General features: G+C 33.0%; 1 pseudogene; it reads right to left on the reverse strand.

The window, feature by feature from the left end:
- Positions 1–14013: 14013 nt before the first annotated feature.
- Positions 14014–14111, reverse strand: LOC112469481 (annotated as a pseudogene).
- Positions 14112–20325: the final 6214 nt, after the last annotated feature.

Here is a 20325-nt window from a genome sequence, read left to right on the forward strand (position 1 = left end):
TGTTTCAGTATTTTACTTAGCATTTCTTTAGTGATACAGAGACACTTTATATATGTTTATTGGAAAAAAATTATTTCTCCTGAAATTTTTTTATTAATACCTCTGTTAGTATTTCTTTGGGGTTTTATTTTCTTACTGATATATAGAGACTCTTTGTATATCAGAATTATTAACCCTTTATTACTTTACTATATATGTCTTGCATTTTGTGTGTATTTTAACTTTATATGTGGTGTCAGTTCTGGCAATCTTTTTTCAAGGTGCCTGATTGTTTCGTGGTTTACAGACTTTCGCCCGAAAATCTTCCCCTACAAGTAGTTGCAATTATCCATCTGTCCATTCATCCGTCTGTCATTCACCTACCAACCTACCTACTTACCTACCCATGGTTGGTTCTGATTTATATCCCTTTGTTAACATAAAACTGTATCCTGTGAATTATTCTAGCAAATTATTGGACCTTAAAAGATGCTGGGAACAGTCAAATTTGTAGCCAGCTTTTTAGAAGTGAGGGTGGCCTGGGGACCCCTGAACTTGCAGCTGGTGTCTGAAGTGAAGGTAGTCTTATGAAGAATGATGCCTCTACCCATGAAGTTTGGTTTAACTCTGGGTAATTGGTGTCAGAAGTCAAAACAGTTGCCAAAACAAACAAAAGTACAGTGAGGTCCTGTGCATACTTCACCTAGCTTATTTTAATGGCAATACCTTGCACAAGTATAGCATACTATTCATACCTGGAATTAACATTGGTACAGTCCACAGAACTTATTCAGATGTCATCAGTTTTAGAAATACATAATTGTATATATGTGTATATAATTCTATGCAATTTTACCACATGTGTAACTTTGTGTAACCACCTCCACAATCAATTTACTGAACTGTTCCATTGCCACAGGGCTATTTTCCTTTATGCCATTCCTCTTTCCACTTTCAATACCTAAGCCCAGGCAACAATTAATCTATTATCTCTATAGATCTGTTATTTCAAGAATATTATGTAATGGAATCATACACTATATAAACTTTTGATATGGACTCTTTTCATGAGACTAGTTCTTTTGAAATTCATTCAAGTTGTTGCATGCATCACTATTCACCTTTTATTACTGAGTAGTATTTAATAGAATGGATAAACCACAGTTTATTTAACCATTCACCCACTGAAGTATATTTGGGCATTTTAGTTTTGGGGAGATTATGAACAGAGCTGCTATGAACATTTGTGTATAGTTTTTACTTGCGTATGAGTTTTCATTTTGTGTGTGTGTGTGTGTGTGTGTGTGATAAATGCCCAAGAATACAATGACTGGCTTGTGTGCTAAGAGCCTATTCCATTTTAAAAGAAAATGACAAATTATTCCCTAGAATGGCTGAATCATTTTATATTCCATCCAGTAATGTACGAGTGATCTAGTTTTTCTGCATCTTCACCAGCATTTGGTGATGCCCATTGTTTTATCTTAGCCATTCTTATAGGTGGGTAGTAATAGCTCCTGGTGATTTTCATTTCATTTTCTATAGCTAATGATATTGCACATATTTTCATGTATTTATGTGTTGTCCATATATCCTGTTCAGTAAAATGTTCATTTCTTTTGTCAGTTTTCTAATTGGATTTTTTCCAGGTTGAGTTTTGATAGTTTTTAATATATTATAGATACTAGTCCTGTCTTAGTTTGTTCAGGCTGCTATAACAAAATACCACAGACAGAATGGTTTATTAACAACAGAGATTTATATCTTACAGTTCTGGTGGCTGGAAGTCTAAAATCAGAGTGTCAGCATGGTCTAGTTCTAGTGAAGGCCTTCTTCTGACTTTCAGACTGCCAACTTCTTGCTGTGTCTTCACATGGTGAAAGAGGGCCAAGGAGCTCTGCAGCATCTCCTTTATAAGAGCACTAATCCCATTCATGAGACTTTCAACTTCATGACCTAATCACCTACAAAAGTCCCCACCTCCATTCGGTTTCAACATATACATTTAGCCATCCATATCATGAGGGCAGACCACGTTGTGCTACTCAGGGTTCCAGCTTCTCAGTGTCAACCCAACAGCTTTATTCATCAACAGCTCCTACATTGCTAACAAAACAAGCCATACTGAATACTCTTTAACCCTAACACCTATAATATGCCAAGTCAAATGCTTACAAAATACATTCTTTCTATGAATCCTTTGCTCTCTGATAATATTTTGAAGTGCCACAATCTAAAAATATAAATAGTCTGACTGTCAGTAGCACAGAAAATCTTGTTTATAGTTTGTATGCCATGTTCTTCATGTGAATCCTATAATTAATAGTTACTTCTTTGACGGTAGTTTCTGGTGGTGTCCTTATTGATTCCTCCTTTCATATTCATTTCAGCCAGAAGCCTTTTATTTCAAAATTAGACGTCCTTTTCTCAACTACAGTGCTCCCTCTTTCTCCTTTTACTTAGAACCATCCATCAGTACTAAAAAGACCAATAATTTGTTCAGAGATTTCTCTGCATATTTACCATGGACCACATTATATATTAACGCTCCCCTCTCCCTTTCTTTGCATTCATCCTCTTTTATTCCAGGCAGTAAGGATTATAAAGAATCATGTATAAAAGGAAGAATTATTTTGACATTAGGTTAATTTCTAGCGAATAAGAAGTCATGGTTATTAAATCGTAGTATGTCATTCAAATAAGCATGAAGCAGTCCCTTCTATCTAGACTGCCTAACTAATGTGAATATGAGCAAAACTTTGAAATGATATTTTCTAGAGCACAGGATCCGGTCTTTGAAGCAGCCGTTGTTGACAGTTTGATATGCCAAAACAGAGGAAGTACAATTGGTTTGTGAGATGTCCCTCTTTCAGGCTGGGACCAGATGCATAACTGCAGAACAATTAAAGTGTAATAGATGACACACACACACATGGAGATAGTATTCACTGTGATACCAAGAGCTAGTCATTAATGAGGAGAGTGCTAGGCTAACAACTGTGCTTAAGGCAATACCTTGTTGGGAAATTAATTAATGATTTGTACTGGACAGATGTTGTAAGATGGCAGAAAATGTGTTTACTTTCAAAAATTTAGGGTCTTCCAAAACACAAAAGAAGCAAACACTGGCTCAGGTAAGCATTCCTCTTAACAGAGTAATTTTATGATAAAGCATCCAATCTGAACTTTTCTGTCCTCCCATTAGGTCACCATGAATATAGGTAAGTCCTTTGACTCAATGCTTGTCATACTGCGTCATTTGAAACAAGAATTTCTGATGTAAAATAGGCTATTAGTGACATGTGCCAGATTAAAATCATCATTGAGTAGCAATTTTCACCTATTTAAATTGGCTGACAGAATAAATAACTTACTAGTTCCAAATGGTTTGAAAGAATATGAAAAAAGGGAACTCCAAATACACTAAATCACTTTCTTAGAATAGACTTGACCTAGGCACCACTCACCCTCTACACTGTCTCTAGGAATAGCTCTCAGTGGTTGAAATCATGACTTCATTCATTCATGTTTTTCAATTGAAGGTAAGTATATGGAAAATATATCATTTGCATTCATAGACAGCTCTGCAACTGCGTGAATGTGGCAACTGCAACAGTGAAGTATAGGAAGTTAGTCCAAAAATTAGAGTAACAGTCAAGCATATTCAAGAAAGGCATTAACTGAAGTTCTCCACATATCCTTTGGCCAAAGCCAAGAGGCTATCAGCAAACTGGGTTGCTACCTAAAGCTCTGGGTTACAGAGAACTGGGAGTCTCTAAAAGGTTATCTTAAAGTTTTAGCATACTTTGTTATTGTCTGCTTGCATCCATATGAAAAATGAGTTAGTGGAGATGTACTAGATAGCTATTGAAAAAAAATTGTTTTGTGCTTTGTACTTGAAAATTAAAAAAGATTAATTAAAAATTTTACCATTATGCCACTATAACAAATTAAGCTTCTTAATTTTGTTATGGTATTTTATGCTTAAGCAAGGTTTGTATGAGGAAAATATTCTAATGCTGATTACGTGTTCCTGTCTCTATTTATCATAAAATTAACTCTCATTTAAACAAATTAGGGTTATTTTTTATAGGAATACCATTGTTAATTCAGATTCAACTACATTTTTAGTTATGTTTTAAAAATATAAATAATATCTACTTAAGATCTTGCTAAAGTGATAATAAAACTAGAAAATTTCCAAAAATTTTTCTAGTAAACAAGAACATGCTTTTAATTCTCTGAAAGAAGGATAAATATCACTTTATTTTTGTTTTTGCTGATGATGGTCTTGAAATATTTACATTTTGAGTTACTTAATAATTTTGACAATCATTACATTCATCCCAGGTCTGAAATATTTATTATAAATAAAAAAAAATGGCTTAGCTTTTTACAGACAAGAAAATGTTAAGGTTAGAAATTATGAGGCTAAATATAATGAGATTACAAAAGGTACTACTTCAGAATTCCTGATCCTATTCCCAATTCCAACATGAACCAGTGAATTAATTTATCTTTTCTCTGCCACAACAGCTCATTCATACACAAAATTAAGATTAAATAAACGCTACAAAAACATCAACTTAAAGAAGACATGTTAAAAGCAGTTCTTTAAACCCAGACACAGGACAAAAATGCCTTATTTTGTCAACTCTGTTAAACATTATACTGTAATTCCTAACAAAGAAAAATAAAAATAACATAACAGAATGAATATAGACCACAGTGAAGAAAAAATATTGTTATTATTTTTCAGATGAAGTGGATGACTATATAGAGACTCCTCTCAAGGTGTAAACATAATTAGAAATGATAAGAGAGTATAGCAAGTTGCTGAATATAAGAGAAATATTAAAATGTCAATTGTACTTCCATGTATAAGTAAAATTTAGAAAATTAAATTTAAAAATAGATAGCATGTATTTTACTTTATAATATGATAGAAATTTATATGTCTATACCATTTTATAATAGCATTAAAATACAAATATCTGAAGATAAATCTAACGAAGAATAAGCAAAGATAATTGTAAATAATTATAAAACTTTAATAAAAGACATTAGAGACCAATATCTCATTTCATTGAAAGAATAACTTAATATTGTTAACATGCTATTTTTCTCCAGGCTGAGCTATAAATTCATTGCAACTTTAGACAATATTCCAAAAAGCTACTTTTTTACCTTAAAAAACTGATCCTAAGTTGTATAGGAAAGGGTAATGGCTCAAGTTCACATAGAAAGAATGATAATTAGACTGACAACAACAGAAGCAATGGAATAAAATGTTATGAAATATTATCTTCGCTATGCTAAGAAAAAATAATTGTCAATGTAGAATTCAATAACAAGCAAAAAACTCTCTCAGTATGAGAGCAAAAATAAAGATGTTTTCCAACAAGCAAAAACTGAGAGTGCTTAACAGCAGATACTCAGGAAATTCTAAAGGCTATCATTAAATGAAAGGAAAAGAATCCCAGATGGAACAGCCAAGATCAAAAATTGATGAGGACTTGCACAGTGAAATTACAAACATTGTTAAAAGATATTTAAAGATTGAAAGGTATCCTGTGTTCATGGATTGGAAGACTTGATATTGTTACGATAGAAATATTCTCCAAGTTAATCTACAGAATCAATGAAATCTCTGTCAAAATTTCAATTTCCTTATTTACAGAAATGAAAGGTTGATTTTAAAATCCACATGGAAATGCAAGAAAACCAAAATAGGAAAAACAATCTTAGACAAAGAAGACTAAGGTTAGAAGACTTGCACTTTCTTTTCTCAAAACCTATTACAAAGCAGCAGTCGCCAAAATAATGTGTACTGGCACAGGATAGATATAAAGATCAGTGGAATAGAACAACCTAGAAATAAACCCAAACATACATAGTCAATTAATTTTTATAAGAGTGCAAGACCATTCAATGAGAAAAGAATAATCTTTTCAACAAATGGTGCTGGTATAGCAGGATAGCTACATACAAAAGAATGAAGTTAGACCCCTTATTTCACACAAGCAAAAATTCATTTTAAGAAGATCAAAAATTTAAATATAAAAGATAAAAATGTAAAACCGTTAGAAAAAAACAAGCTGTAAATCATCATACTTGACATTAGGCAACAATTTCTTAAATATAACATCAAAACACAAGCAACAAAAGAAAAAAGAGATAATTGAACTTCATCAAAATTAACAACTTTTGTGGTTCAATGGATACTATCAAGAAACTGAAAAGACAAACCAAATAATGGGGAACAATATGCTCCAGGTAGGTATGAAAACATGAGCAGTGAGGTAGTAAAACTGAAGACTCTAAAAAAGGTGACTTGGTATTTCAAGACATTCCTAAGGACAGAGTGAAGAGAAAGGTGAATTCCTGGAAGCTTAGATAACTATGCAACAAAACAGCAGTTCTTTGTTTTATATGTTTAATAAAGTTTGGTTTTGTAACAATTTTAGATTTACAGGAAAGTTGCAAAGATAGAACAGAGAGTTTATGTATACCCTTCACACACCTTCTCTTAATGCTGATGTCATTGTCAACTACTGAGGTATAATTAACAAATTAAATTAAAATATACAGTCACACGTCACTTAACAATGAGGGTCCATTCTAGAAAATTCATCATTAGGCAATTTTATCATTGTGCTAACATCATAGAGCACACTTATACAAACCTAGATAGTATAGCCTACTACACACCCAGGCCATATGGTATAGCTCACTGTTCCTAGGCTACAAGCTTGTATAGCATGTTACTGTACAAAACACAGGATTAAATCAAGCATAAGAAAAAATGATGTAATCAAGAGAGAGTAAACATGAGACATGTGAGGCTGATGCCAATGTATCACAACACTGTTTTACAGCATATTTTTATAAGTAGAAAGAATATTCTTTAAAATAATGTTGAAAAAGTAAACCAGTAAGTCATTTATCATCATCAAGTATTATGTACCGTACATAATTGTGTATGCTATACTTTTATAGGACAGCACAGCTGGTTTTTTTTCCACCAGCATCACCACAAACACGTGAGTAATGCATTGTGATACGATGTTATGATGGGACATCCCTAGGTGGTAGGAATTTTTCAGTTCCATTATAACCTTATGAGACCATCATAATATATGTGGTCAATCATGGACCAAAACATTATGTGGCACATAATTCTATTTAAAGTGCACAAAATAGTGATTTTCGAAGTAGAGAAAATATCAGAGTGTCCTTGGTAACATTTTCAACCTCATTACCACCCAAGAGAGATTCTGATATACTCCCATCGAATTAAAAAGGACACATGTTCAAGATGTTAAGAAACAAAACTAGTTTTATGTGCTTTTATGATGAGTGACAAAACTAGTTTCAACATGATGCAAAGAATTTGAAGCTATGAGTTGAAACTAGTAAATTTAAGTTAAACAGATAGAGATGTGAAGTTTCATATGCAGGTTTTAAAATGTATAGAAACAGAGAACAGAAAGCACTAAAAGATAATTTGGGAGAGGGAACTCAGGATCAGAAAACTAAACTAGAAAGTCACGGTGGGCATTTGTCATTTCCGACAGCTCAAAATAATTTAATCTCTCTACATTTTGATATTTTCTTATAATGTTAACTTGCTTCTTCCAGATAAAATCCAGCAAAAGCCACATTTCCTAGCTTCTCTAAAAAGATATAGTGATGTGACTTATATTCTACCTTTGGGATGCATTCACATAGGTCAGATAAGAATAAAATTGCCTGAGGGAAAGGCATTGATTGTGAGGGGTGCAAATAGGCTCAGTGGCAGCCAAAACAGCTCTGAGCTGTGGTTCTGGGAATTGTCTCAGGTTGCTTAATGTAGACCCTGCTCTTACAGTATGGCCAAAGATTCTGAGCACTATCTAACATTTTGAAAAACAAAAAATGAACCTGAATGAACATATCTAAATGAACATATCTATTGGCCATAAATTCTCTCAAGTTTTGTTTGTCTGAGAAAGTCTTTATTTCTCTTTCACTATTGAGGGATAATTTGTCAGGGTACAGAATTCTAGGTTGGTGGGTTATTTTTCTCAGCACTTTAAATATTTCACTCTACTCCTGTTTCTTGCATGGTTTCTGAAAAGAGGTCAGAACAAAGAATTCTTATTATTGTTCCCCTACGGGTAAGGTGCATTTTTCCACTGTCTTCCTTCAAGATTTTTTTATCTTTAATTTTCTGTAGTTTGAAAATGATATGCCAAAATACCGGATATTTTTGTTTTGCTTTTGGCATTTATTCTGCTTGGTGTTCTTTGAGCTTCTTGGATCTATGGTTTGTTGACATTAATTTAGGACAATTCTTAGTCATCATTGTTTGAAATATTTCTTCTGTTCCTTTCTTTTTTCTCCTTCTGATATCCCCATTGACTATGTTACATCTTTTGCAGTTGTCCCATAGTCCCATAGATATTCTGTTATGTTTATTTCAGTCTTTGTTCTCTTCACTTTTTGGTGTTCAAGGATTCTGTTGATATAGCCAGAGATTCTTTCCCTTGCCATGTTTAGCCTACTAATAAGCCCATTAAAAGCATTCTTCATTTCTGTTACTGTGTCTTTTATCTCTAGCATTTTTCAGTTCTTAAGATTTCCATCTCTGTTTGCAATGGCCATTTGTTCTTACACGCTGTCTGCTTTATCCATAGCATATTCATTATAGTTGTTTTAAATTCTTGGTCTGATAATTCCAACATACCACCATGTCTGGTTCTGATACTTGTTCTGTCTCTTCAAATTGTGTGTGTGTGTGGGAGGGGGGGTTGTAATTTTTTCTTGATAGCCAGACATGATGCACCAAGTAATAGGAATGTCTATAAATAGGTCTTTACTAATATGGTGGTGAGGTGTGTGAAGGCCTGCCTCCCGACAGGAAGCCTAAAGTAGTGGCTGTTTACTGGTGAGAAGTGTCACGGTAAAAATGCAGAGAGGACTGTGTGTGTGCCCGCACGCGTGTGAGTGTGTGTGTGTGTGTGTGTGTGTGTGTGTGTGTGTGTGTGTATGAAACATTCTATAGTCCTGGGATTAAGTCTTGGTCTTTCAGTGACCCTGTACTTCTGGATTGTGAACTTCACAACTGTTTCTCAGGGTTTTTTTTCCTGATTTAGGAGGGACAGGATGGCTACAGTGGGGCTGGAGTTTGGTATTTTCTCTCCAAGGTCAATCAGGCTCTGGCTCACTATTTTCTCTGGAGGGCCGACCTTGTTAAGAAGAAGGCAGTGCTCTGGAATATTTCAAAATGATTTTTTTCATCCCTCTGTCAGGAGCATGAGGGGATTTTTTTCTGATATTTATCAATGGGAACCTGATGAAATTCCTGGAGGTAAATCTCATAATATTGTGGGGCTCCTCTGTGACTGAGTTCCCCTGAGATTGTTAACTCTGAGAGTTGTTCACACAGACCCTCCAGCAATTTATCAATTATGGTTTAGGTTTTCTTACCCTGACACTGGTTTCCACAAAGGTTTCTGCTTATGAGTCTCTGCTCTGGTAACCTGCAATGACCCATATTTGCCTGTCTGTCGCTCTAGTTTTGGGGGCAGCAATATACTCTGTGTCCTTCCCTTTCCTATGAATCCAATAAAAGTTGATTTTTCAGTCTGTTTGGCTTTTTACTTGTTGTTAAGATGGAGTGGCAACTTCCAAACTTCTTACATGTGGAACCAGAAATCAGAAGTCCCTACTTACTATCTTAACAGGTCATTAATTATACAATCATCTGTGACAACTTTCCATAGATTTGTAGTAGCAGATTTGAAGGAAATATCCTAGCTCTTTAATTCTGCTATGTGTTTTATATAGCAAGAATGTCTAAGCTCCAGGGTAAAAAGGGCCTGACCCAAGGTCAGACAGAAAAAAAATCACTCAATTTTTTTATACCTGTTTTTCTTTTATATAACTACTTCTTGCCTATAATACTCTTCAATGTTCTTGTCGACTCCATTCTTGTATATAGGTGATAAAGTTAAATTTACAAGAATTATGACACTGATTTTTTTTAAACAGAAAAAAGCTGGTTTGACATGTTAATAATTATACTCTTCTGTATTTTCTAAGTCCAAAAACTAGAAATGCCAAATGAGAATGCTAGCAATCTGCTTAGAATATATCAGATATGATGATGCTCATTTTTACTGTATGCCAGGCATTGTGCTATTCTTTATATATGTAATATCATTGTACCTTTATCCCCGCACTGGAGGTAGTTACCATTAAAATGTTTATTCTAAGAAGATAAAACAAAAGCACAGACGGGTTGAATAACTTCACCAAAGTCACTGAGGTAGACAGCATCAGAGTCAATATTTGAATACAGACATGATAAATTTTATAACCCATAGCCTCAACAAATTGCAAAAGGGATCATTATTGTAATTTATTCATTTTAAAAATGAGGAAAATAAGATCTTAAAATATTTAATGATTAAGCCTAAATATGCAGGGCCAGAGAACACAGTTGTTCAGGTTGTGCATTACACAAACCTAGGGGTATTAGCTACATGATGCTGTTAGAATTGAAATGATTCAATCCATTTTTTCCATGATACCTTGCAAATATTTGCAGATTCCTATCATGTACTCTTCAAAACTCTATATATCTTCCCTTTATTTTAACTCATGTAGCCATATTCTAATTTCTTATCAAGCCTATTCATTTCTATACAGTTAGATTTGTTCATCACAGCCTGCATTATATTTTGGGATCCATGACATATTAGTTAATTTTTTTTTCTTACAATAAAACTCACCTTTTGCAATGTCCAATTCTGTGGGTTATGACAAAGGCATAGAATATGCATCTACCAAGCCAGTACCATACAAGATATTTCCAACTAGGGTCACCAATAATACTGGTATGCCTGGAACTAAGAGGGATTCCTAGCATACAGACCTTTTAGTTTTAACATTGTAACAGTCTTGGGCAAACTAAGATGAGTATAGTTGGTCACTCTACTTCTATTATCCTAAAATTTCCTCTCTGTAATTCCTTTCAGTCAACCCCTTCCCTAAATCTCAACCCCTTGCAACCATTCATCTATTTTCCATCTCTATAGCTTTGTGTTTTCCAGAACGTCATGTCATATAAATGAAATTGTATAATATGTATGTATCCTTTGGAGTCTGGCCCTGTTACCTCGGTTCTCTGATGAGTTTTTAAAAAGTCATTAATTTGCAGTTTGTCTTTTTTCTTGTTGTGAGTGTAGGCATTGCTGATCTTTTTCCAGCTCTTTACATTTCTGAGCTGAAATCACTCATTTGCTTTCTGAACAAAGGAAAAAATATGTTAATGTGAAACCCAAATGGTATTCTAAATTTATAAACGGCTTACATATGATAAGCAAAATAAAATATATGATAGTTTGATAGATTTTTTCCAAAAGAAGTAGGCAAAAACAAAGAGGAAATGGAAATGTTCAAAATCATAGAGAATACAAAATGCATGCCTGTTTCTTAGACTATAGGAAGACGATGGTCCCTTTATGACCATTTGAGGAAAAATACACCTTTAAGAAGTTCTCTGCTAGCTGTTATTATATTCTAGTATCACCAATTAAAGACAAATGTTTCATGAAAAACAGTGATTGGTATCCTAATTTTCTTTACTTGGTGCTGTAAGGGATAAATAGTTGGCAATAGCTGTTTCCTAATATACTCCTCACAATAATAGTCAAATTATTACTCAGCAACACTGATTACAAATTACTACAATAAGCAATGAAGTATTCAACCTCATTATTGCATAGTCAAGGCATTTTAATATTAATTAAAGAAATCAGTAATGAACAAATGAGGCATTTCTTCTTACACATGGAAGTGTATATTGTTCTCTACCCGCTCCTCTCTTCACAGGTTTGATAATGTGAATTATGATCCTCTTCAAAACACTGCCACTAAGTACATAGCACATTTCTTAGATTCACATGTTTATGCCTTCTTTATTGAACTGTGAGTAATGATTTTATGTCAATATTTAAAGAGAGAAATTTTACCCAGAGGTAACTCATCAAAAAGGGAAAAGGCAAATACTGTATAATGCAGGCCTTCGAATAATTTTCAGAAATTAAAACTGGCAAAAAATATATTTTCATGAACTTCAGCAATGTTATCAGAAGCACTCCAAAACCTAAGGTTGTGCTGGTAAAAGCAAGGCAGGACCATCCTTCTTCATAGTTCAAACAGAATCTAAGAGATGAATAAGGGAAAAAGAAAAAACAGAAACACACACATGTGTGTGCATATGTGCATATTCATTGCCTAAAACTAGACATAGAGTGGGAACCATGTTTGGGAACAAGACAGAAGCCTAGTTTTCAGAATTGGCATAAAATCAGAGTCTAAGTTGACTTGATGTGAGTTGCAAAGAGTTGGTCACAGATTCTGAAACTTTTCCCAACATAAGGATTTCAAAACTAAGTCTGGTATTTGGGATAGAATAGTAACTGTTAAAAAGGAAAAGTGGCAGAAGTTGCTAACCTGACAAAGTCTGAAAGAATTACTAAAACTAAGCACAAATAATATATAGATATGTACATTTTAAAGTAGACATTTTGATATAAAATCAAAACCAATCTCAAAGAGGCTGTACTAGTATAAAAATAAGAGGCCAAATGTTCTTAAGGATTGTAAGATCACCTTGTGAGGCATGGTTAACTATGATTTTCACTGGATCGCATGTAAGTTACAAATAGAGAAACAGTTTGTTTCTTCTTTCCTCCTGTAGGCCTTAGAAAATTCCCAATCTTCAATAAAGTTACTGTGTGCCATTTTTGTTTCTCTAAGTACTCTCTCAGATGATTTCATTTCATGACATTTCATTGAATTAATTTTATCTACATTTCCCTATTAAGATCATAGCCAATAGAAAAATCCCGTTTTGCCTTAGGAAAGAGCATTTGTGATAGACTACAGACACCCTGTTTTGATTCAGCTACTCCATGAGTTTGATCCAGTTTTTCATTTTTTTAGAGTCTGTAAATTGTTTCTAGTGTTCACAAACTAGATCTAGAATGAATAATCATTTCATGACATCTTTCCAGAAATAAATTTAAGATCTCTGCTTATGTTCTTTGTTCTAATAGATGAGAGAATAGGATGTGTATTTTGAGCCTTGACTATTGAGTTTCTGCATTTTTGTGTACACTAATTAACGCTGCTGGAGGTCACCAGTCACAGTAGTCTTCGGGAGCCTAAAATACTGTGGTATTTTTAAATATTTTAAGGAGGGTAGGTAGTCAATGTCAAGATAATGTGACACTGAAATCACATCATTCTCTTGATATGATTTTCCTAAAGAGCACTTTTAGTATATAAACTGATGGGAGAAAAAAACAAGATTTTATATTTGTTATAGACTAAATGTCTGTATCCCCTCAAAATTCATATGCTGAAATCTAATCCCCAATGTGATGGTATTATGAGGTGGGATATTTAGGAGGCACCCCAGAATGGTTGTCAGAATACATTTCCAGTTGCATAGAATCCAGATTTGAGAAACCCGCCCCAAATATCTATTTGATGGACTATTGTTAAGTAGAATAGTCTTCCTTTTAAGAGCACCCACTAATTTCTAAAAAATGGGACAATTTATCTTAAATTATCTTATTATAGAGTTACTCCAAATAACATATTATATATTCATCTATCTAACATTGATTGCTATATATAATTTAGAATCTGACATTGAAAATTCCAGAACCATCTTAGACAACAGACAATTTTTGCCATATCTACAAAATGAACTTGAGGTTTAAGAGATTTTGTGATGCCTTTTTAATAATTTCATTCCTACTTCCAAAGTCTATTGAATATTTTTTATTATAATTCACTCCAAAATCTACTACATATAAAAACCATTGCTGATTTTTCACTATACTTCTTTCTTGCACAAAACATTCAAAAAAACCTTAGAAATAGGCAGAAATCTTGTAAGGTTTTTAAATTTAATATTAGTTTCAGGTGTATAGCACAATGGTTAGACATTTATATAACTTACAAAGTGATACCAAAAATATGGAAGGCTTCACAAATTGGCATGTCATCCTTGCACAGGGGTCATGCTAATCTCTGTATTCCAATTTTAGTATATGTGCACTGAAGTGAGCATAAAAACCTCGTAGGTTTTAAAATAATCGTTCTGCTAGTCAAGACTATGTGAGGTTAAATTTCATTCAAAATTTTGTTTATGATATAAAATGTGATATTTTTGTATGACTCCTAATAAATCTAAGATTTTCACTAGCTTTCCTTCAGCAGACATTAGAAAATTTGCCCATTTAGAAAATTTGGAAGGGTATCATTGCTAATTGTATATACTCTTAGTTCATCTACGTGGAATAATGATAAACTGCCAAATTTACATGATTTTACCACTTGTGTATCTAGTACACATTTCTGTCTATTTTGTTTTCTTAAGCAGTATCTTTAGCATACATCCCTACTTGCTATGAAGACTAAAAATTAGAGATATAAATGTTGAACACTACTGGTGCATGGAACTCAAGCGCGCTAGGGCTAGAAGAGTCACTGTTGAGGCACTTTTGGTTCTGTCACTTTTTTACTGTTAAAGTCTAACATAATTCTTTAGATGAAATGAAAGTACATCAAGTTATAGAGGAAAAAGTTTGTACTGATTCAAAAAAAATTAAAGCAGAATTCATTTGTGTATTTTGAAATGCCTATGAAAAGATGTCCCTTTTTCCCTTTAGTCATTTCAAAGGTTTTATAAGATTTGTCACTTTTCTTATTTTAAAAAATAAAAACTTAAATTTCTCTTTTCAGTATTCTAAAGCTAAAATAAATGCTATATGAATCATATGTATAAGTACAGGCATTAATTCTATAAAACATATTAAATTTGTTTTAAAACCCTTATAAGTTGATTCTCTTATTTGGACAGCCTATTTGATGTTCTAAAAATAACTTTAAAAAAATATACTAAGGTCATGCCATTTCTAAAAATGATATAACCAACTTATATGTCTTTTTTTTCTGTATTTTTAAGGAAATAAAAATAAATATATTTCTAAATTACAAAAGAAAAACTTAAAAATGTATTGGTTATCCTATATCTATCCACCCAGAGATTTAAAAAAAAAAAAAGAAAACATTTGGTTGGCTCTTCTTCTTCTCTCCAGCCCCCTTAATATTTTTATTAAGACAGTCATTCTATGTCTGTGAATTTATGTGTAAATAATACAAGGCTGTGACATACCCAATTTATTCCAAGAGCAATGAAAACAATGAACCAAGAACTGAGTGTATGAAACCAATAGAAAAACAAAATAAGTTCCTTAGTGGTTTTCAACAAGTTCTTCAATAATACATTAGAAAATAACCTTTTCCCCTTGTCTTTTATTTTATATACCACAGCTGTTTTTGAACCTGTCTCCTCCACAAACTGCAAAAAAACAACCCAAACCTTTTCCCTTTTCTTCTTCATTTTCTATCACATTGCTGAAAGGACCTATGAGGAGAGGAGGATAGTAGTAGACCTCAGAATTTATTTTAGAGGACAGACAAGAGAAATGCCTAGAAAAAAATCTGAATTATTAATAGTCATTTTCAGTAATTTTCTAATGCATATTGTCTTATTTATGAAACATTTGTAAATTGTTTCTACATTAGCTTTACCTATTTGTTAATTTGGGTGTTTACACTTTATAATACTGATTTTTTATATGAATTGCTATTTTTAATAAGCTAGATGCATTGCAAAAAACAAATTTTCCCAAGTTTATAATTCACATTTGAATATTGTCTATGCATTTCCTTCACCTATTTGTTCACTTAGGTCTTATTTATACATTTATTTTAATTATTTGTCAGTTATTTAAATTGTAGATTGCTTAGTTTCTATTTTCAGGTCTTTTATCATGTGTTCACGTACAAGTATAACTTTCATGTAGTCAATTCTATTGCTTTTTCCTTCTTTAATTGTTTTGTGGTATAGACCTACACCCCACATTTATATCATTGATCCATATTTCTTCTAGTATTTTTAAGGCATTTAAAAGAATTTAAAACTACTTATTTACTTGGGAGCTTATCTTACTTAAGAACCTAACTCTCTCCATTTGGTGGTGTATTTTCACCCTCTAATGAATAAGGTAAACTGAGAAGCTTTACTTTGGTTGCTCTGGATTTAAAAGGCCTAAATAACCTAAGTACCTTTGCTTAAGTGTTTGAATAAATTCTTTTGTAAATCATTCTGGGTCTAGACCTTTCTAGCTATCATTTTGTGAAAATAACTTTTAGGACTTTTTGCCATTATCAGTTTGCGGCGATTTTCTGCCTTTTTTTAGTTGTTCCTATAATTTATATTTTTTAATGGAAAGGTGTAGGTAACCTCAGAAAAGAGAATAATGTTAACACCAAGGATGGGTTTTCAAACAGTTTCTCGACGCCACCAACAACTTGTTCTCACTCCTCCCAAAGTGAGAAATCGTTCTGTCTTTGTAGGCATCAGGACAGTGAAGGCACCGTTCTGCTACTGCAGAGAGTCGCATGGCTTGGTATTAGTTGCACTCTTTCATTGCAGATTCCCTTCTTCCTCTTCTACCCATTTGCCTGAGATGTTTTCCTGACCTACAGCAATCCTTAGGAAATAGCAAGCTGACCTACTCTCATTGGTTTGTGTATGATAAATCAAGATTTAAGTTTTGCCTTAAGAAATAAAGAGGCTAATTAGTCCACTAGCCCAATTTACATATTCTAAGTCAGCTACCCAGAGTTCAGATTACATTGGGGCAAAAATCTAAGTGCTGCGATTCTTTTATATTCCTGTATTATTATTCTCTGTTAAGTATCTCCCTTGAAAATCTCTTGACAAAGTCTCTGTAGGATTTGTTTATTCCTAGGTTCCCAGGCCCTAATGCCATTTAATATAAATATAAATTCACCATAAGTCCTCATAAGCATTATGTATAAGGGTTTTAAATATGAAAAAGCTTCAGGCCTTTGAATAAAAGTTAAATGAAGGCTAAAATGGATGGAATTTAGAGAATCAGGGAAGAAATGTGAAAATAAGGCATAAGGGGTCATGTGGTCTCAGATTTTGCAGGGCCTCCCTCTTATACCACATGAAGTAGTTACAATTCTATGTTAAGAGCAATGAAAAGGCTTTTGAGGGTTTTAAATGGGGGAGCAAAATTATTAGATTAACTTTTAAAAAAGACTCAGTGAAAGGACTACTCTTGACTTTATTTTTTGACAGCTAGCTTTTGATTATCAATTCTATTGTAGTCTTATGATTTTGTTTATACCCTTTTATATTTATATTTTGTTTACTGATCAGACTTAAAAAACATGTTAGAGACTATCATTACAGTTCGTTTTGTCTATTTCTTATATTTTGACTCATACTTATGTAATTTGTTTGGCACATGAAAACATCATGAAAAATACATCTTTATTGTGAAGGGTAATTTTTATTAAAATGCCAAAAACATAAAATTACAGAAAAAAATCAATGTATAACCATAATTAAATTAACGTTGTAAGGTTTGTGAAATAAATTGCTTTTTATCTGAATCCAGACTATACAAAGCAAAATTTGAAAGGCAGTATGAAGAATTCACTGGAATTGGAAGAATGTGAAAGAAATAATGAAATTTTGTAATCTCTTTAGAAGCTAATCTAGCTCTCCAACTTGTCATTTCATTAGCTGGTCCCCTAGGGATTAATAAAAGCTCTGGTTGGAAAACTCTAACTACTAGTGCAGAAAAGAATTGTGTTGGGTTTATTTAGTCACGTCATGGAGACTTAAGGAAGGCAATAAAAATCTCTGATGCTCTCCAGAAAAGCAGAAGTTTACCACGTGGAAACAAATGTTCTAAAAAGGCTCTAGCCTTTGAATAAAAAAAACAGTTCAACTACTTTTTAATGAAAGGAAAGAATCTGTGTATCCATGAAATATCAAATGGAATTAAAGAACATTTGGTAGAATAAAAATTCAGAAAACCCAACTAAAAAATGGACAAAGGATCTGAATAGATATTTCTTCAAAGAATGTATGCAAGTAGCTAATAAGTATATGAAAAGTTGTTCAACATCATTAAATCAAAACCAGTATAAGATACCACTTCATACCACACTAGGATGGCTGGAATCAAAAAGTCAAATACTAACAAGTGTTGGCAAGGGTTTGGAGAAATTGGAACCCTCATACACTCTTGGTGGAAATGTAAAATAGTATAGCTGCTTTGGTAAATAGTGGTTGTTCCTCAAATGATAAAACAAAGTTATGACCCAAAAATTCCATTCCTAGTATATACCCAAGATAAATAAAAATATATGCCCACAGAAAAACTAGACTATGAATGTTCATAGCAGCATTATTCATGATAGCCAACAATTAGAAACAACTCAATGTCAATTGACTGATCAATGGATAAGCAAAATGCAGTATATCCATATAATAAAATATTATTCAATCATGAAAATAAATGAGGTTCTGATAAATGTGACAACCTGAATAAATCTCTAAAACATTATGTTAAGTGAAAGAAACCAGTCATAAAAGCCACATACTCCATGATTCCATTCATATGGAATGTTCTCTGTAGGGAACCCTATTAAGAGAGAATATAGATTAGTGATTGCTTAGAGCTGGAGAGAATGGGAATTTATGTGAGTGACAGCTAAAGTTATGAAGTTTCTTTTGGAGGTGGTGGTCTAAAATTGATGGCAGTGAGGACTGCACATTTCTGAGAATATACTAAAAGTAACTGGATTCTATACATTAAACAGGTGAGTTGTATGGGTATGTGAATTATTTACAAATCATGTTAAAAAAAAACAAAAACAAAACACCCAAGAACTCAAGAAAGCACGTCATTAACCCATCTCACTGGTTGTAACCATTACTATATTTAGCTTAGCTTTAGTATGAATTCAAAAACCTAAAGAATACTGGTGTAGAATCCTACTCCAATCATATTACTGCAATGCCTCAGAGTAAAGAGGTAAATACTATAAAGTATTGCAGAATTTACTATTCTGAAATATACATTCCCTTTGACACAGTAAATATCCCTCCCAGAAGCTAGAGATCAGATAGTATGTGGGTTACACAAAGATTTAAAAAGAATATTCTTTTTCTTGTTTGCTATTTGGCAGAAAAACAGCTCTTATTGAGGCTCTTAATAAACCACTTATCTTTATAAAATTTGATTTCACGAAGTACCCAAGAGTTTAAGTTCTAGCTTTAAAAATAAGCAATACATGTATTAATTGTAATTCCAGAGCAACTCATTCTTACCTAGGTTTTATGTAGCTTGATTCTGGCATAAGTTGAAAATTGTATTACTAATTATACATGCACATTCTTCTGGAACTTTCTCAATTTCAAATGACCTATTCATTGTCTCCATATATTCATACTCATCAGGCTTTGTGTCCAAATTTTTCACTTATAGAATATGATCACTTTGTTTGCATAGAGGAATTGGATGTTGGAATTCAGAAATGCAAACTGTTACAAATTTAACTCAATACACACACACATTATATATATATATATATATACACACACACACACACACACACACAGACATATATATACATACATATATATGTGCATGTGTATATATATAAAATCACTGAGTCAGATTAATAAATACAAATTAGTTATTTTATTTCAGAAGTTTCTTTGAAAAGCTCAATCAAGTATACTAGAGGTCTGTGCCATAATTACATCAAATATGTCATATGGCAGGCTGTTATCGCTTATTACTAAAGTACTATTACTGTGCAAGACTTCTGCCAAAGTTGAATCTTACCAGCTGGTTTTCTGGAATTTCCCACCTAAATATTCCCTTTGGCACAAGGATGGGGATGGAGAGTATATATTCCTCAATGTCTGTTTAAGTGCCATTATTCTCTATATTCTTCAAAGCCTCCTAGTTATTTTAGGCCTTGGCAGCCAACCATTTCCAAAAAGTCTCCATTTCCTAATACAGCCCCAAGAGCGAACTGTATCCACTCCTGGGCTGGAGAGGTTTACCTTAAGTGATATTATGTACTTTGGTTATTCAATTGTTTGCTAAATTGAACAACCAATTGTCTTTGAATTCCTTGTTTTCACTCAAGTAGCTGAATGTTATAAAACTACTCTAGAAATCTTAAAACTCGAAAGTACTAGTTTATAATGAGCCAGGCAGATCCAGTGCTTAAGTTCTGAGGAGGCTCAGTTAGGTGCTTTTGGAAGTTATAGTAACTCTTTAAAACCACAAGGGATCTATTTAGTAAATTGCTAGTTCTGTGCTAATTTGCACGACTGACTTGCTCTAATTTTTGGTTGGGATGGAAACTTGGTAA

The sequence above is a fragment of the Pteropus alecto genome, unplaced genomic scaffold (assembly GCF_000325575.1).
Source record: "Pteropus alecto unplaced genomic scaffold, ASM32557v1 scaffold146, whole genome shotgun sequence".
NCBI lineage: Eukaryota > Metazoa > Chordata > Mammalia > Chiroptera > Pteropodidae > Pteropus > Pteropus alecto.